This window comes from Cyanistes caeruleus, chromosome 3 (assembly GCF_971803275.1).
Source record: "Cyanistes caeruleus chromosome 3, bCyaCae1.hap1.1, whole genome shotgun sequence".
NCBI lineage: Eukaryota > Metazoa > Chordata > Aves > Passeriformes > Paridae > Cyanistes > Cyanistes caeruleus.
Window position 1 is genome coordinate 71,188,054 of NC_141703.1, and position 18,962 is coordinate 71,207,015.

The 18,962-nt window shown below is 36.5% G+C and overlaps 1 protein-coding gene across 1 annotated transcript in view; it reads left to right on the plus strand.

The window, feature by feature from the left end:
• Positions 1-18,962, plus strand: part of MICU2 (mitochondrial calcium uptake 2) — a 136,549-nt gene that overhangs the window by 8,311 nt on the left and 109,276 nt on the right. The gene's annotated exons all lie outside the window — the stretch shown is intronic.

An 18,962-nucleotide genomic window follows, 5' to 3' on the forward strand; every position in this document is an offset into this window, starting at 1 on the left:
TTTGACTATCTTTCATCTCATCTGTCACTTTCTCCTTGAATTCACTCTTGCTATATGACTTTAGTGATTAAATAAAATCTAACTAACATTCCTTCTAGGCACTTTGATACATGTGGACAGATGGGATGAGTTAAGCTGCATGGTTTTGTGCTTTTAGCTAATGTAATAAAAGGTTAGTGCTTGAGAGTCTTTGGCTGTTTATGGACAAACATAAACAGATAAGAAAATAGCTTGCCTGAAAACAAAAAGCCAGATTGATTAGAAAGAATTGGAGAAAAAAAAAAAATCTGATTTTTAACAAAGAACCTCGAGAAGAAATTAGCATTTATTTACTGGTTTTTCTCCAGTAAATACAGTAGGTGGTTTCAACGTAGATATTACAAAGTTTCTTTTTCGTTTGGTTTTGTAAGCTGTTTGCCTTTTTTCTCTTAGAAACTTTGAGCTTATTGGTAATTACCCTTTCTCTTTTTTTTGTAAGAAGTGGTCTGTTCTGTACAAGCAGTAACAACTGTTCTCCCATTGCTGCTGTTTTGTCCTGTTTTCCAATTTTATTTGCTGGGTTAGCATGACAGCTCCGTACTACACTTACTTGTAGGCTTCTGTGTAACATTGTGACTGAATATGGTTATTCTGGGCAAGTGGCTCAGCACTTCGGAAACATAATCTAGCCAGAAAGAACAAATAACTCAGAATCTGGTTTAATTAATCTTCCAAGATAAATGACAGGTGGAACTAAGTGAAATGCCCATTCTGAACATGTGTAGTAGGCTATAGCTACTTGCGGCTACTCACCAAGCTTTTTACTACACATACAGCTGAAAGACAAAAGAAGAGAGTCTTGCCAGCTTTAAACACCAGATGTCATTTCAAGTAGTTCCTCAAGGTTTGTGTCCCCTTCAGGCTAGGAGAAATTTCAAGAATGACTGTCTCGCACTCACATAGTCTATAAAAAGCGCTTATAGCAGATGTAGCTAATAAATATTATCGGTACTGATGCCTTCCCTGCTCCTTTGCCAAATAATCAGAGAAACTCCTTCCTCTGCCTCCAAAAACTGCACAAACTCTAGCACAGATGGAAAAGTTACATGAAATCAAGAAAATTGGTGTTTCCAAATACTTTTTTCTTAATATTTCATTTTTTTAAAAGTAGGCATTTTCTTTGATAATGCCTTTTATTTGCAATACTGCCATATTACAATAATCTATTAACAAATAATGCTGTAATATTAAAACAACATACACCAAGCTGCATAAAAAGCTATGTACATATATATTTGTAATTTAAATTTATACTTCATATACATTAGTATGGATATGTATGTGTATGTATAAAATACACTTCAAATACAGACTGTGTGGATACAATAATCAAAAATAAATATAAGAATGTGCTAATAGAGAAATTATGGGATTTATTTTGAAAATTTCTAGTCTAAATGGCCAGATGTGTTCAGAATTTAAAGGACTAAATCTGCCTGAAGTTCTACCAAAAGCTTCTTCTGGTGGGCCTGTAAGAAGCTGTGCTGCCAGAGCAGGCTTGGCTTTCAACTTGACTGCATGGGCTCACTGATGTGAAATCTTGCCAAGGAGGAAAGCACAAAGTTCTGTCATGTTGTATTGCTCACTGTGGTGAAATGGACTTTGTAATTATATTTTATGATCTCACAGATTTGCCAAAATGAACTTTATTTTTCAGTAGAGAAAAGTCTTAATGGTTACATATTGACCACATTATCTGACAGTCTGCTTCTCCTTTTATAAAACTATGAAAATTGGAAGATAACAAACCTTAATAGCGTAGCTGACAGTGTAATTGGTTTGGAGATGTAGTACAGCTTCTGTACCAGTCCTCTCTAGGCTTGTTTTTGAAGCAACTGTGGACTTGTCTAGTAATTTAGTGTCTTTAATGGGAATGCAAAATCAAAATTATACTTGGCATGGAGACTAAGAGAGTGTTCTTTGCTTTATAGCCTTATATTGTTTAAATGCATCGAGACAGTGGTCTCAATAGCCTGGGATTGTCACAATGAAATGTGCTCATTACACTCTAATGACTTTCCCTCGGGTTATAGTTCTTACTTGGAAATGCAGTAAAGCTGATGGATAAAACATCTGGCACCTTTTTTACTGAAAAATGCACTGGATGGTCGTAGGCATCCAGTGGTAGCGCCACTGCTGTGAAGATGTGAAACAGCAGGCGTAAACATTGTAATCTCCAAAAGATGAAAATACACAACATGCATCAATTTAAAGCCATCGTTTCCCAGATCAATTTAGATGATTTTATCTAATGTAAAGCATTAATATTAAATCTGTACTGTTCAATATAGAACAAATGAGGAAAACTGATGCTTGACTTAGTTGTTCACATTACAGAATCACAGAATAAGCTCAGTTCAAAGGGACCCTGAAGGATCATCAAATCCAACTCCTGGCCCTGCACAGGACCATCCCCAAGAGTCCTACCATGTGCTTAAAAGTACTGTCCAAACACTTCTTGAGCTCATTCAGCCTTGGTGCTGTTGATTCTTAGATGTTCTTCATGAGATCCATCTCCACTTAAGAGAAACCTTTCTACTTTTTGTTGTCATGGTTTAACCCTGGTTGGCAACTGTGCATCTCAGAGCCTCTCATTCCCTTCAGGGAGAGTCAGAAGGGTAAAGAGGAGAAAACTTGTAAGTTAGAATACAGAAAGAGTAACAGGTAAAGTGAAGGCTGTGCACACAAGCAAAGTGAAATGGGATGTTTTTCATCACAGCTCTGCAATGTGTAGATGCTTTTTCTGTGCTTTGACTTGTTTTGTCTGCCATTATTTTCTTCTAACCCTCCGCCAGACTATCTGCAGTGCATGCTACTATTTTTTCTTTACTTAAGTGAGAATTTTTTAAGTTCTGTGAACTCTTTTTATTTGAATTGGATGTAGCCAGACATTCCCATATGGAAACATCTCAACAAAATCTTAAAATATGTTTGGATTAATTTATAATAGTGAAACATGCTCTGTTTTGTCATATACAGTTAAAATGTGTATTGTAATTTGTCATTCCAATTAAATCAACTTCTGTATTATATCAGAGCTGGGGTTTGTTTTTATAGCTTGGTTGTTATTGTATGTACATGTTACTGTTACTGTTTAATGTTGCAGTATTTCTCCTTCTGGGGAAAAACCCAATTGTTAATTCTTTCACATAGAGCTGTAGTTAAGCACTGCTGTAAAGAAATTTGTCTTTCTGAGCTCTTTCCAGGAAATTTCTTGAAAAAGAGTACTAAAGATCTAAAAAGTCCTAAGTAGCAGCATTTAGGCTGTGACCTATGGAAAGGACTCAACATGGAAAACAAAAACTAAAGTAAGTCTTCTGTTTCTGGATTAAAAAAAGTCCATTAAAACTTTAGATTTTAATTTAGCTGAAGAACCATCATGAATTCTTAACAGTATAAAGGCTATAAAATTACTTTCCCTAGATCACAGTGTTTTTTCTGAATATACCAACTGTATGTAATGTTCCTACTCAGTCTTCTGGAAAAATACATTAGGAAATTGCTGTTAATTTTTTTCCCAACTGCTGTTAAATTTGGAAAACTGGCAAAGTCATATTGCCAAATGGTGTTGCATTGTTATTCTTCAATTTTAAGATTTGTGTTCTTGTTTCTCTTCAGCCTCAAAAATGAAAAAATAAAGAAAAATCTAAATATTTAGGTGCACCAGAAGTGTTGGATGTGTTAATTGAGCAGACTTTGTGTAGCAATACATAGTGGATCCTTTATATTAACAGCCTTATGAAAAATAATGCACTTGCATTGATAATACACCATTTGTTTACTGAATGTTTTTTGTGGGTGCCTCACTTTACAATCTGGGGTCTGAGACACTCGACAGTACTGCTCCTTGAAATGACAGCAATGCAATCAAGATGCATTGTGTGAAATCATGGAATCATAGTCAGATTCCTTGGTGTAAAACTTTTAAAGGACTATATGGTATTCCAGTACAGATGGATTTTTCCTTGCAATGTACACTCATTCTCTCTGGCAGTGGTAGGAGGTACCACTTCCAATATTGTAGAGTACTGGTACTGACAGCAAACAAGGAGTGATTATCCTGGGTGTCATCATATGGCTGAGTCCTTTGTGGGTAGGATGTGTGGGACTGTAGTTGTGGGAGTAATGGGGCATCTTTATTCCTTCTTCATCCCCTGTAGCCTGTGGGTTAGGTCACTCTCCCTCCACAACTTCCAGAAGCAGCAAACTCCGTGTGAGGGGCTGCTCTGCCAGCAGGAAGTGAGACTGCTTCCATTGCTGAAGCAAATGGACTGCTCTGGGCTCAGCTTTGAATGCAGAGTTGGAAGGTGATGAGTAATGGAAAGCAGACACAGTGGCTCTGGGCCAGGCTGCATGGGGATTAAATTCTGGATGTGGTATTAATAGGATGGAATGAGACCCTTCCATATGGTTCAGTAGAGAGCGTGTGTGTGACTGCATATCACCTCGGTGAATTTATGTTACATGCATCCAGTTCTGGCCATCAGAATACCCAGCTGATCTGACTAGGCCACTGTAAGTGGATTTAAAAGTTGCTTGCTGTTCTTCAAAGTGTATAAAACTTCATGCATACAGTTCCTTGCCATTCTGGAGGTCACGACCAGGCTGTTATCCTGCTGCGTCAGACCTGGGGATTGTAAGTTTGTCATCACTGCATGCTCATGGGATGTTTCTGGCCCATTGGGTGTCCCTGTGAGTGTGTTTGGCAAAAAAAAGTTGATGGACCCAACATCCTTTATTTGAGCAGCTTCTGTAACTGGGAACATTGCACAAGCTTTTGATCACCACACCAAGCTGTAGAACGTTTTCTGCTGGTAAACTTTGAATAAAGAGATGATGAGTTACTGATGGTGATCAGGTTATGTTGACATAGCCATGAGACAATAAATGATGCACCTTTAATTGTGGCTAACGTATTGATCCTTCAGACCATAATTTCCAAAGAGCAGACACCATTAATAGTTTTCATAAGAGTTTGAAGGTGACATGCTAGCAACACTATTCATAGCATGCCTATGCATCAGTTGAATAATTTTTTATATTGGGATATTTTGCTGAATGTGTGAAACTTCTATAGGCAGTTCATAAAAGCAGTTGTGCTTTTGCAGCAAAAATTTCTTTTGTTCCTTTATAATATTGGTTCTGCAATATTACTATTGAATATAATACTTTTATAGCAGAGGAAGCAGGAAATGGGAAGTGGATCTTTTCTACTCCAGGGGCTTCTCTACCATAGTTTTGCATGCCTTATGCATAAGGCACTGAGGAAAGCACCCTGTGTTGTTGGAGTTGTCTCAAAAAATATTATTGTATGCAATAAATGTATAAAATAACATCATTAATTTTCTGTTATTCATAAAATAGGTATCCATGAAATGTCTGACATTAAAAGAAATTATAATATTATGAATTATATATATCCACAAGTAATTTAAGTACTACATAGCAATGGTAGAACAGTGCTTTGGCAAGAGAGTGGAACTTCATGGTAGGGTGATTCAGTTGTCATAAGTGTTCAGAAATCATAAATCAAACCTTAGAATTTCACTGGATGAAGATGTAATGTTTTTACTTAAGGTCTGGTGGATTCCTTCTACTGGTTTTAAACCTCTAGGCTTGAAACTTCTGAATCATATGGGCTAGAAGCTTTTAAATAAAAATTAGATACTTTCTCATCATTGTGAACATCTACATGATTTTGATAGAATTGTAGGATATTAAGGGTTGAATGGGACCTTAAAGGTCATCTAGTCTCAGCCCCCCTGCCATGGGCAGGAACACCTTCTGCTACACCAGTTGCTCAAAGCCTTATCCAGCCTGGCCCTGAACACTTCCAGGGTTGAGGCTTCAATATTTTCTCTGGGCAACCAGTTCCAGTATCTCACCACCCTCACAGCAGAGAGTTTCTTCCTAGTATCCAGTCTAAATTTCCTCTCTTTCTGTGCCCATTACTCTGTGTCCTACCACTGCAGTTCCTGAGAAGAAATCCCTCTCCAGCTTCCCTGTACCCCTTTCAGACACTGGAAGGTTGCTACAAGGTCTCCACGCAACCTTCTCTTCTGCAGGCTCAGCAGCCCCAACTTTCTCAGCCCATCTTTGTAGGGCAGGTGCTCCAGTCTCCTATCAACTACATGGCCTCCTCTGGACTTACTCCAACAGTTCCATGTCTTTCTTATGTTGGGAGCACCATTACTGTGCTGGTCTCACCAGAATAGAGCAGAGGGGCAGACTCCTCTCACTCATCCTTCTGGCCATGCTGCTTTGGATGCAGGATGCAGTTGGCTTCCTGGGATGCAAATGCACATTGATAGCTCATGTTGAGTTTTTCATCAACCATATCTCAAGTCCTTCTCCACAGGGCTGTTTTTAATGATGACTTTTAATACTTCATTGATACCAAATGCTTTGCTGGTATTCATTATGGAATTAAATGGAAGAATTGATGCACTTTACTTTAGAGTTTAGACTTCAGAGTCAAGTGTAGGAAGAGCCTTGATGAGTTCTTTGGTGGCCTTTGTTACATCGCAAGGGGAGAAACTTCACCGAAGTGCCAAGGTGCACTACTTAATTGTGAAAAACAAGCCTGTAATAATGGAAAAAAGGCTGTAAAAATTGACAACTGCTGCAATCTTGTGAAATTCCTAGTTGGCTATCCATTTAATATCTGACACCTTTCCTAATAGTATGGATTTGCTCTATATGACTTATTTTCTTGCTTTGTTGAGGGCTGGTGGTCTTCAGAGAGGAGGGGTGAGAGAGGATCATGTCCCATGCAGAAGCAGCTTGAGAAGATCTTAGGTTTGAAAAAAAAAAGTGAGAGGGGATTTTTGTTATGTGGAAATAGTTTAGAAATATAAACTTAGATTGTCTGTATGTCAGTTGTTTTTGTAGCGTCTCATACGTTGAGATAGTTTTTAATAATAGGGTTCTCATGTATTGCAGAAAAACATATATAAGCTTATGATACCTGAGCTGTGAATCTATGAATTGAGATTTTGCTCTGGGAATAAAGAGCCCCTTGGGTTTTTTTGTGGTAGTGTGGGAGCGTAGTGTTGCAATTTGGGTTTTTTTCTAATTCTCCTCCTTATTAGCATAGGAATGAACAGCTGTGTTCATAATGCCAGACTTGGTGTGGAGTTTTAGTGGCCTTGTTAAAAGCAACAAGGCTGCACCTCAGCATAATGATAACTGTGCTAGTAAGTCCTGGGCATCTGCATTTCTGTGCAGAAAACCTCAGACTCTTCTGTAGTAGTAAGTCTGCTGCAAATGGACAGAAGTTTTTTTCAATGAGGTTTTTTCCCATTGAAAACAAAACAGGTGGGTGTAGTCTGCAAAGTAGAAATACAGTTGTTTTGATAATACATGGGAAGATTTCCACTGCATACAAGAGGAGAAGTAATTTTTCAGAACGAGAGTCTGAAAATTGGGATATGAACTATTTTGTCTCAAATCCATGATCTGGATACAGCAAAAAACAAAATTCAGTCTGCATCTTTCAGATCAGATATGCATGTTATCATCCAACTTACTGTGTGAGCTGATTTATTTTAAAAATAAAAAGGCACTTTCTGGAGAATTGTCTATTTTTTTTGCAAGTAAAAACATTTAGGTTCTTGTGGTACTGTTAGTCTGGGATAAAAATATGTATCTTTGGGGGCCAGAGTAAAAGAGACACACAGAATCTCAGAGGTACACCATTTCTCAACTGAATTTGGATACAACTGTTTACAGCAAATACCCATAACTGAAGAAAAAGCAAATCAGTTTTGAAAGGAAATGTTATCATTATATTTTCTCTATCCTCTGTTTATTAAGAACTTCTTGAGAAGGACTCTTTTTTTTATTGAGACAGTCAAAGTAATTATTTTTTAGTCAAAAAGAATTTTTTTTAGGGACATTTAGAGGATTCTTATGCAGACAACGTGGTATTCCAAGTCTGGGTAATTCAGTGTAGCTCATGTAAGCATCTGTGGGAACTGTACTGTTAGTTTAATTTGCTGTTTATAAAGAGCATTGGGAAGATAGCACAATAATTTACCAACTGCTAAACTGGGTTAAAATCCTCCTTAATGGTATAGCCTAAAATATGCATCTCAGATACTAAAGTTAAAAATAAAGAGGAGGAGGGAAGGCATATCTCTGGTGTCAGAGAGGTATGTGGTAAGCTGTTGTATAAAGGGAAGGGAATGGATCTGCTTGGAATCCAGCCAGTGGTGCCGGACATGGGCATTTTGCTGAGCCACATTCCAGGGCATTAAGAGCAATCCCTGAGTGTGCTCTGCATAATTCATCTTCCTCATGGTCCACTATGCCATGGGCCAGGCACTCAGTGGAGGTAATTTCATTTGCAGTGCAACTTTTTGGTAGTCACTTTTTCAGTTCAGGGCAGTGTTTGTCTTCTGAACAATTGGACAAGGGTGGAGAGCTCCATTTGAATCCCCTATGCAGGCACCGTCTTTCATCTTGCTGTTGCTTGGAATGGGTTATTGAATCTTATCTCTGCTCTCAGTTTCTGTGTTATAAGCAAGTCATCTTAAGAAGATGGCTTTTTAATCAATGTCTTATAAATGCTTTTGGGATTAGTTGCAAAATTAAGTGGTGGTGGGATTGCCTTTTAACCTTTCTGTCACATTAACAGCTTACTCTGATGCTAAAAGCTGTTGGCTACTTTATAGTGACACTAGAGGAAAAACTGTATAATGCATTTTTCCAAGCACAAACTGGGAGAACAGAAGGAAAAAGGCATTATCCATCAGTGCAAGGCACCTGTGTATTTCAACAAGTAATGAAGCACCACAGGAAAACTCACACCCCGAAGGTTTCCACCATGAGAGTTTGCATCCTCCAGTCCTTGAGTCTTGTCATTCCCATTTTCTCCACAACCTAGTTTTCCACCTTTTCCCATTTTCTTGGCCAGTCAAAAGCAAGATTAATTTGCCATAAAACTTTGTGTTATGTCTCCTGAAGTATAAACCTTCGAGACACAGAAATGTTTGCAGGGTTGCCCTCCTTCTCCTTCCTATGCTCAGATCTCCCGATGACAAGCATACACCATTTTGTGAACTTAATTCCTCCAAGGCTGTCTTTGACTGTGGGGATTATTTGGCCATTTGTTTTATGGAATGATCAGAGAGAGCCTGAAAGCACCAACTATAGCTTTGAATGTTTGATTATGTACAAACTCTTTATTAAAAAGTTATGTTATGAAAGCATCTAACAAAATATAAATATTTATAATGTTATAGCTTTTAATTTTGACTTTTCATGCTAACAGCTATGAAACAGCTTTTCATTGTTATTGAAAAGTTCTTTTGTAACAAGACCTTTCTGATAAATATTTCACGTCAAGCTAGGTTGAAATTGTCTAAGGATATCGTTATGCCCAAGGCGACTGTGACCTACACTTTGTTGAGGTACCATGCCTTAAAAATATAAAATGACCTGTATTTCCAGCATGAGTATTTATATTCACTTTTTAAAAGCTTAGTGACCAAAATCTATTTTAAAAATAACTTGTTTCTCTGATGTGTTGATAGCAATTAATCCTTATTCAAAGATGTACTCTGAAAAGTTAAGCTTGTTAAATTAAACTGATCTGCCTTTCACCTCTCCTGCCTTCTTAGAAAATCTTCCTACTTTGAGTGCTACATAATATTGTTTATAGTTGTGGATGCAAAGAACTAGAAATACTGGACAGTGGGAAGAATAAAGGAAGGGATGCCACTTTCCTTCTCTAGCACTGGGAACATAGTACACTGATGTCCGTCCACTTGCACTCCCACAGCCTTTCTTAAAAAGAAGTCAAGGTCCAAAAAACTCTTGTTTAATTTGATGCTGTCATTTAACATTCTCTGTGGTTCTGGAACAAAGCTATTTATGCGTGGGACCTAAATAGTCATTCACAGCTGCTGCCAGCTTATACCCTTGGTGATCGTTATAGCTCCTCGTCCTCACACTGGAAAGACTTCTTTTAGATAGAATATTTGAAGAGCACTGTGTTTCTTGGTTAGAGCTGTTGTTCATGTTTCACACATACAGGAGAACTGATATTAAGATCATCTATGTTAAATATGGGGACCCATAAGCACTTGAGAAGACAAAGAGTCTTTAAGAACAGCTAGATGTAATTGAGCAATCGTAGTGTGAAATGGTATCAAATAGGCCTTAGAATAGATAGTCTTTTGTGCCAACAGGAGAGTCGTGCCTCATTTTTGGCAAATTTCTCTGATTCTAGAAAGAGGCATTTTTTAAAATTGTAGTTGAACTACTGTGTCTAAGCTGTGTAGCTGTCCTTTTTTAGTTAATTTTACTGAGCTTTCCCAAACATTTAGCGTGTTGGGTGTCTAAAGAGAAATTAATATGAAGCTGAACCAAAGGCAGTAGTGTTTACATTAAAACAAACAAACAAACAAACAAACAAATCGTAACACTGAGAAATATCATCTCTTTCTCAACTCTGCTACCTGTTCATTCACGATCCTATCAAAATAAAGATAAGAAAATAAGTATCCACATCTTAAGTTGATGCTAGTGTGTAGAGTAGCATGGGAAACTGGCCCACTGGTACTTCTGACCCCTATTGGACAACCCTCTCAGGCACATGCTGTGACTCCTGGGGATGGTGCTGTGCCAGGCCAGGAGCTGGACATGATGAGTCTTGTGGGTCCCTTCCAACTCAAATTATTCCGTGATTTTGTCTTCCCAGGTAAGAATTTTCTAATTCTTTCTTCCAGTTTGCTTTTATGTCATCTTCCTCTTGCTTCTAAAGAGCATTCTCAGCCACCTTATTCCCACTTCAAACTTCCAGTCTCTCTTGGTGCATTTTGAATTAAACAAACATCTGTTTGAGGAATAATGGAGAGCTGTATCCTATCTTGAAGCTAAAAAATATGTATGAAAAATGAGTTAGAGACAATGGAATAGTTTTCTTTCTGCAGTAAGTAGTATAGCTTAAAGAACCAAAATATATGCTTCAAGGTATCCATGCACAACTAAGTAAAGCAATCAACTTCTTAAAAATTCTTGCACCTAATTTATACAGCTACTGCTGTACCAATCAGAACATAGTATTTTGTGATTTACGTAGTAAAATATACAGATCCCTGAACTACAAATTTCTTTTATGTTGTAATGAATAATGAGCACATATATCTTAGTAGATAGGTGCAAAATGTTAAATATAAATAATGAAAAGATACACAAAATATAATTTGGAAATTAATGTTATTTTTTAAGAGTTACTTTCTGTTGACACTGAAAGGAATTACATACTGTTTAGTTGCCTTCTGTAATTCATTAGGGCTTTTAAGCTACTGAGTTCAAGACAGCTTGGACTTCCCTCAGTAGAAGCTTTAATGACTAGCTTGAAGCCATTTTCTTTCAAGGAGTTAATATTTAGATGTAACATTAGATATGGGGGTAATTAACAGGTTTAGAATAATTAATTAATAAAATTTCAAGGGCTATAAATTGCCTTGTATGATACCAACTGTTAAAGGTTTCTTTAAAGATTTTCTCTAATTAAAATGCTAAATTAATTTTATTTCATGAACAGGATATGGAAAAAATTGCTGTAATTTCTTTGTAGACTCCATTAAACTTGACTCTTCATCAAAATCAATCCTGGATTAACTAGGAAGACACACTCAAAAAATCTCATTTGGTATTGTCTTTTTTTAAATCTCTGAAATTTCATTTTATTTTGATTAGATTTGCTTGGTTTTATTAGAAGTAAATACTTTATAGCATATATTGGTGGAGAGAAGAGGAAGAAGAGAGATGGGCTTTTGGATGGACTTTTGAGTTCAGTTTTGTGCTAAAAACAGTTTCTCCAGGGTGGAAAAAAGTTCTGTGACTGAGACAAAACATATTTAATGATTGCATCTTAGTTGACACACTTCATTGATGTTCAAATTGAACTAAGTGGATAGCATTGATATATGAGAAAAAGTAGAAGCACAACACATATTATAAGAATGCACGTTGTGCCGAACTTGTAGATTGGTATTCCTTCAAATTCATTATTGTTTTTAGGAAGCTCCTTTCAGGTCTTCCAACTCATTATTAGAAATGGACACTGCTAGCTGATATGGGAGTGGCATCCCAAAGCATTTGATCTTTGGTGTTAAATATTTTGTATTGGAAAAAATAATAGTTTAGAAAAACTTGATTAAAGATCACTTGAAATAAAAATGGATTTAATATATGGTTGCTAAACCAACATGTGACCTATAAAATTAAGACATGTCAGACAGCAACACTACAGTGAAACAGCTAGGCAATGCTTTATTTAAATAATGCTTTCAGATGCAGTATACATGCTTTATTTAAAGAATGCTTTCAGATGCTATCATACATACAGATTATAATCAGAATGACTATTTTATCTAAAGCGTGGGTAGAAACCATAAGAATCTGTATTTTATCAGTAAATTGCTCCAGTTACTGCTCGGCCCAGCTAATTGCCTTCCTTTCTATACTTTCTTCTAATCAAAGAGGAAACAAAACTATGATCCAGTAATGGCCAACATTGTGTAGTAGGAGCTGTCTCACACTGGTGTTTCACCAGAGAAGTGAGTTTTGTGCTATCTGTCTGAATGAGGTGTTTGGTTATGAGGCGTGATTATTGTTGGGTATGGTAAAGTCTCAAGTGTTTGTTCAGGACACCACTTTCCCAGCCTTAAGGATATATTGATCATTTGAAGTTGTTTCATTTGTAGAATATTTTTCATTTCTATGAATAAATATATTAAATCACAAGGATTTTTTTAAAAAAGTTTTTAAATATTGTCTTTCTTTTAAAAAAAAATGGGTGAGTTTTTACTATGTCATGCATGTTTTCACTTCAGGAATAAATTAAAACTTCTTGCATTTCTTGAATTACTGTGTCTGTATGTGTCCATTCTTGATACCTGCATCTTAAAAACAATAAGGCTTGATGATGACTAACATTTTATTAGCATTGTTATGTGATGTGGTGGCATGTAGCAGTTGTGAGAGAAGATACTGTTCTCTGACATGCTAATCCTCTGTTATGCCAGGCCATTCACAGACCATTCACATAGTCTTCATTACTTACCATTAATCTTCTATGTCAGATCTTCTGCCTACGATCATTCTTTACTTTAAATCCATATTTAAATATACAGAATGTGGAATTTGTGAGTAATGTGATGCCCAGGAAGGATTAACACAACTATCTTGGTTCTTCTTGATCTGGGTTTTCATCTTAGTAATTGATTCACTTTTTAGATCAGACTGTCAAATTCTGTCTCCTGGTTTTTCAAATGAATTCACTAATAATTGCAGACTTTCCTGACATCACTCTAAAATTATGCATCAAAGCACAGTGGTTCTTATCAGGTTTGTGTGTATTTAAAAATCTCCAAACCTATGTTGTTTTTACAGTCACTTGTTCTGCTTCACTCTCCTAGCAGCACTCAGTGAGTTTAACTGGAATCTGTGAGGTGCTTTGTAATGAGTATCTGTGCTATTACTGTGTTAGAAGACAAGAAACTATTTTCTTTGTAGTAATTAATTTATGAAAAGATTAGTTTTCATTGTAGCTCATGCCTCTTTCAGTACCTTTCAATAACCGTGTAGATTGTTTTCTTAAGCTGTTAGTAGCTTACGTAATTTAAATAAAGATTAATATATAGGTTCTTTTATTTTAACTATGAGTAAAATTACAGTGCTTTTAAGTGGTCTGTTGCAAAGCTGGCCAAAATTGGTGTAGCATGTCATTGCAGAAAATAAGCAGAAACATTGATGCTGTTGTGTTGTGTGTGCTTGGAGGTCAGCAAGATCTTCCTTATGATGAGCATAGAAAATTAAAGGGGGATTGTACTTGTGTTCTGGAATTCGAGTGGAGGATGAGTGGTGTGTCAGTTGTGTTTCTTCTACTGTGTTTTTTTTTAATGTAGTGGCTTTCCTTAGTTTTTCTCTTAGGAAGCAGTTCTAGTTATTCAAATCTTTTCTTATTGAGAAAAAATACCTGTATTTGATAAGTAACTGTAAAAGTTAGGTGTGAAGATTTCGGGGGACTTAACCAAATTGCTTGTTACTAAAGGCATATTTCATTTTACTAGTAGCATTAGGTATTTATAAATTCTGCAGATATAATACTATACATAGATAATTTAAAAATATAAGTATTTCCTGTTGTATAAATGTAGAAACTGTTATTGGTAAGCTACCAATGGTAAGTACCATTGTTTAGTAAGCTTAAACAAAGCTGTGGAGCAGACTGAAAAGTAAGTGGTATGGATAGTAAAATAATAGCAGACTTAGGGTCTTGTCATAATTCTTTCATGGATTAGATACATGATATTTTGCTGGCATTAAGTTCAAAAACCTGTTCCTTTACTATCTGTAATTTGACTTCAGTCACGCATAGACTTGCTGACAGCTATTTACTAGAAGCCTGCCTTTGCCAGAGATTGGTACCTTGCTGTGTAGTAATAAAGATATCAATATACCAACTGCAAGAACTGTTTTACAGATATATTAATATATAAGCAATAGAAAATGTGAAAGATTTACACTTTGAGCAGAAGTGTGCAAATACACTTAATTTCTGTAGTTACTTGGCTGCCTGATGATGATGTTTTCATTAGAATTGTAATTTTTTCTTGTGTATCTTTATTAAAGATTAGTACTCAAATTACTTTTTTTCAGGTTATCTGTACAAAAAAATGGTCCTGCTTAAATGTCCCTTGTGTTTAAGGCTTGTTGTGTGTTAAACTTCCTTCTTAGTAAATTGAAAAGAAACATTCCATTTGTGGAGGTCTTCTTCCGTATACTGAATGATAGATAGAATGAAGGGGAATGGCCTCGAGTTGCGCTAAGAGAACTCAGGTTTTATATCAGGAAAAATTTATTCACTCAAAGTTTGGTTAAGCATTGTAGACGCTGTCCAGAGAAGTAGTGTCCCTGTAGTAGTGTTCAAAAAAAAGGGGGCACTTCATCATATGCTCAGTTTAGTAGGCATGGTGGTATTTAGTCAAAAGTTGGACTTGATGATCTTGGAGGTTTTTTCCAACCAGTGATTCTACGATTCTATTCTGTGATGATGTGTAATTTATTTTTCTGTGTGCTTTCTTTTTAATTTACATGGAATTTTATCCTTCAGTCATTTATACCTTTTAATCAGATTTGGTTTTGATCATGCCAAATATTTTTTGCGTAATTATTGAGCCTTTTGACTTTTTTTTTAAACTGGCTTTCTAGACCTTAGATGAACTGAATCACACTGGCTCTAGGAGCTCCACTGGCAGAATCTCTCATATGAAAAATGCTTTATTTTCACTTTGGCTTGTAATTGTTTTAACTAAATATTTAATTCTGTTAGGATCTTCCCTTTTGTCTTGTGTTAGCATAGTTTGTTTGGGAGGTTTCTTACCTTTTGTTAAGTAGTTTGTCCAAACTTCTTGAAAATTCAGATATGTCCTGATACTGAAATCACACTTACGCAGCTGCTTTTCCGTTCTTCAGCTGCTACTAGCAGTAATGACTTACCACTACAAAAACTGCTGGGTTTTCCCGTGTATTTATCCATGTGCTTAGTCTTGCTGGTGTTGCTACAGTTTAAATTGTTTTGTTTGGTGCAGGCCTGGCTTATCTGTACCAAACTTCCCTGTCTGCTCCCAGAAAGCTATTTTTTTATTTAAATGATACACTATATGAGTATCGTTGCTGTCTTATGGAGCACTTTTAGGGGATAAATTTCACACCACAGTTGCTAGATCAACTGTTTAATATTTTACTCCGTCTGGAAATTATGGGTGAACACTGTCTGATCTTGATGACTTGTTAATGGTTTTATCTAGATTAACTTATGCTGATTGCATGAAAGGCTATCTCTTCTAGCCTTTTGGAGAAAGACTTGTGGCAAATTCCATCTGCTCTTCTATAGTCACCATCAGGGAGAAAAAAATCAACTTAGCTTTATTGGTGCTTTTGTTTGAGCTCTCCTTTCATGTTTCGATTACATATTTGCATTAGTAATTCTTTCTTATCTTCATGCTTGTTATTGGAACAATTGGTTTTAATTGTGAACTGAGAAAGTCATTAGAAAATTTGCTTTAAAACTTACTTTGCTTTTTCTTTTTACAATTTCTAGTTAACCCACTAAAGTTTATGGGAATTCCCCCTCCATCTGTTTTCATTGTTAAGGAGCAGCATCCGTGTTTAAAAAGACACTTTTCTACCTAAAATGACATTCTGCAGTGTTGTTTTTAATTAAGCTGGTTTTTCTACCGTTTTTATTGTTTTTTGCTTGCTTGTTTTTACTAAGTGGTGTGTGTTTAACCATTTTGGTGATTTTTATGAATGATCCCTCTCGTGTAAAATTTTGCACTTTGAGGCTCTTCTTTTGAATAGCCTCTTCATTTTTATGTAGCTTACTTCTGTGAAATTTAATTTTATAAAAAAATTGATTCCAAACAGGTTTAATATGCGTGTATTACAGTTGTGATTAGTGGCTCTTTGATTCAGGATGTAACTGGCATGTTGAACTGTGTGCTCCTGCATCAAAAGAGGTTTCTAATTTTTATGACAGCTTACAGAAGGAATAATTTTGCTGTCTAAAATGGTATAGTTCTCACAGTTGTGTTGTGTTTGCCTGTCTAACAGTGAGAGATTTTGGTTTCTGAGTAGCTGCTTTTCTGCTTTGAAAATTCCTGCAGATTTCATTAGTGAGTTACATTAACTCTTGTTCACGTGGTTTACAGTACTGCTTTTAATTCTCTGCTTGGAGAATGCTGTGGGTACAGACCTCTTGGCTTTTTGGTGCATAAGGGAAGAGCAGTGGGAGGTATTTGCTTCACATGTTTGTGAGGCCTTCGGTGCTGTCTCTCACAATATTCTTGCCTCCGTATTAAGGACCACAGTCTGGATGGGTGGACCAGATGAGTGAAAGAAAGGATCAGCCTCAGAGAGTAATGGTCAGTGAGGCCAGTGGAAGTGGACTGTAGGAGTCTGTCCTGGGACCAGTCTTTTTAATATCTTTGCCAATCAACCAGACAAGGTGACAGGATTCACTTGGCACATTTGTAGGCAACACTAAATTAGAGAGAACCAGTTTATAGGAACAGATCTGCTGCTAGGAGAGACCTAGATAGACTGGAGAAATGCGACAACAGGAACCTCATAAAATTCTAAAAATGCAAAGTTCTACACCTACAAAGAAATAATTCCTTGCAGCAATACTATCTTGAGGAGAGTTCTGGGGAGAAGAATCTGAGGGTTTTGCTGTACAGCATCCTGAGCATTAGTTAGCAGTGTGCCCTGGCTGCAAGGAGAGCAAAGTATCCTGGGTTGTATTAGTAGTATACTGAGAGAAGGAAAAGGATTGTCCCTCTTAACTTTGCAGTTTTTTGACATATGTAGTCCAAGATACTTCCAGTCTAAGACTCCCAAGTACAAGAAAAGTATTGACAAACTGGACTAAGTTCAGTAGAAAGCCTCCAGGGTGGTTTGGGGCTGAAACACTTGTTCACTGAAGAAAGATTGAGGTGTCTGCACTTGTTAAACATGGAGAAGAAGCAGTTTCAAGAGGACCTAATAGCAGTCTTCCAGTGCTCAGGAGGAGGTCATCAAGAAGACAGAGCCAGATGCTTCACAGTAGTGAATGGTGATTACAAGACACAATGGGTATGAATTTAAATAAAGAGGATCTAGATGGATTTAAAAAGAAGCTTGGTGGTGTACAGTAGCATTTTATGGCTGTTGAATTAATGTTGAATTTTTGGCCTCTCTAACTTTGACCTGATTTACATGGTAATTCTAACATTCTTTTAACACTCTTTCCTAAATAAAAGGAATTGTTACTGGAAAAAGTTAGAAATGTTTTGGGCTGTTGCTGTTCCAATTAGATCGTATTTGCATTCCACTGAACTTGTGTAAGAATGTTGTTCATGATGTACAGTCTAATAGTGTTGAACTGTATCTGGCTCTGTGGTTTTTGGGTTTGGTTTTTTTGCAACTTATCTGTCTCGATGCAAAGTAATAACCTTTAGGATTGTGGAATCCACAGGTAGTCATTATTTCAGTGTTAATGTTCCAGCTGTTCAGAAAACAGATTTATAAGGAGTGTTATGAATACAGATATGAAAACAATCTTAACAGAAAATATGTGTAGGTAAAAACAATTCCTTTCAGGCACTTCCAGACTTGCAAAATTGTAAGCATAAATGGAGAGATGGAAAATATCATTAGATGTCAGTAAGTAGGTTGGAGATGTCAAACACACAGAAGCCCTACCTTTATTTGTTGTGGAAAATCACATAATATTTAGTCTTTAAGAAAGAAATTTTATTCAGACTGTTAGTGAAACTTGCTGTTTTCTGAACTGTCTCAACTTGTACAGGTAGTATTATTTCCTCTGTTATCGTCAAACATATTTTTTCAGTTGGAATTCAGTACTGTAGGACTGAGTCTCCTAAGGAAACTCTCTTAACCTCTGATGATAGTTGTAGAAGACTGTAGCCCTCGTTTACTGAACTTGGAATAAAAAGGATGGGTTTCACTGTTGTTATTTCTTCTCTTAAGAAAAGTATATTACCTGAAATTCTCTGTAAGATATTTTATTTATCAATAATTTTAAAAAGCGACTCATGTTGGTCAAGGGTTTGTAGTTTGCTCTGCTAACTGCCTCATATTTCTAATTTCACAGTTGAGAAGTGATTCTTTTCTCAGAAAAACATGAGAACAGCCATCCAGGTTCAGCCAAGGAAGAACGGAGTGTATATGGCACTTTTTGTAGTATGCTGGCTATTTAAGGTTGGACAGCCTAAGGAGGAACTGTGTTTTACTCAGGATTTACTGGCTTTCAGGTTTTGGCAGTTTTTTTCTCTTTTCGATGGACATTTCCAGTTTTCACTTAAATGCAAAAATTTTTAGTGTCTGCAACATCAAATGACAGC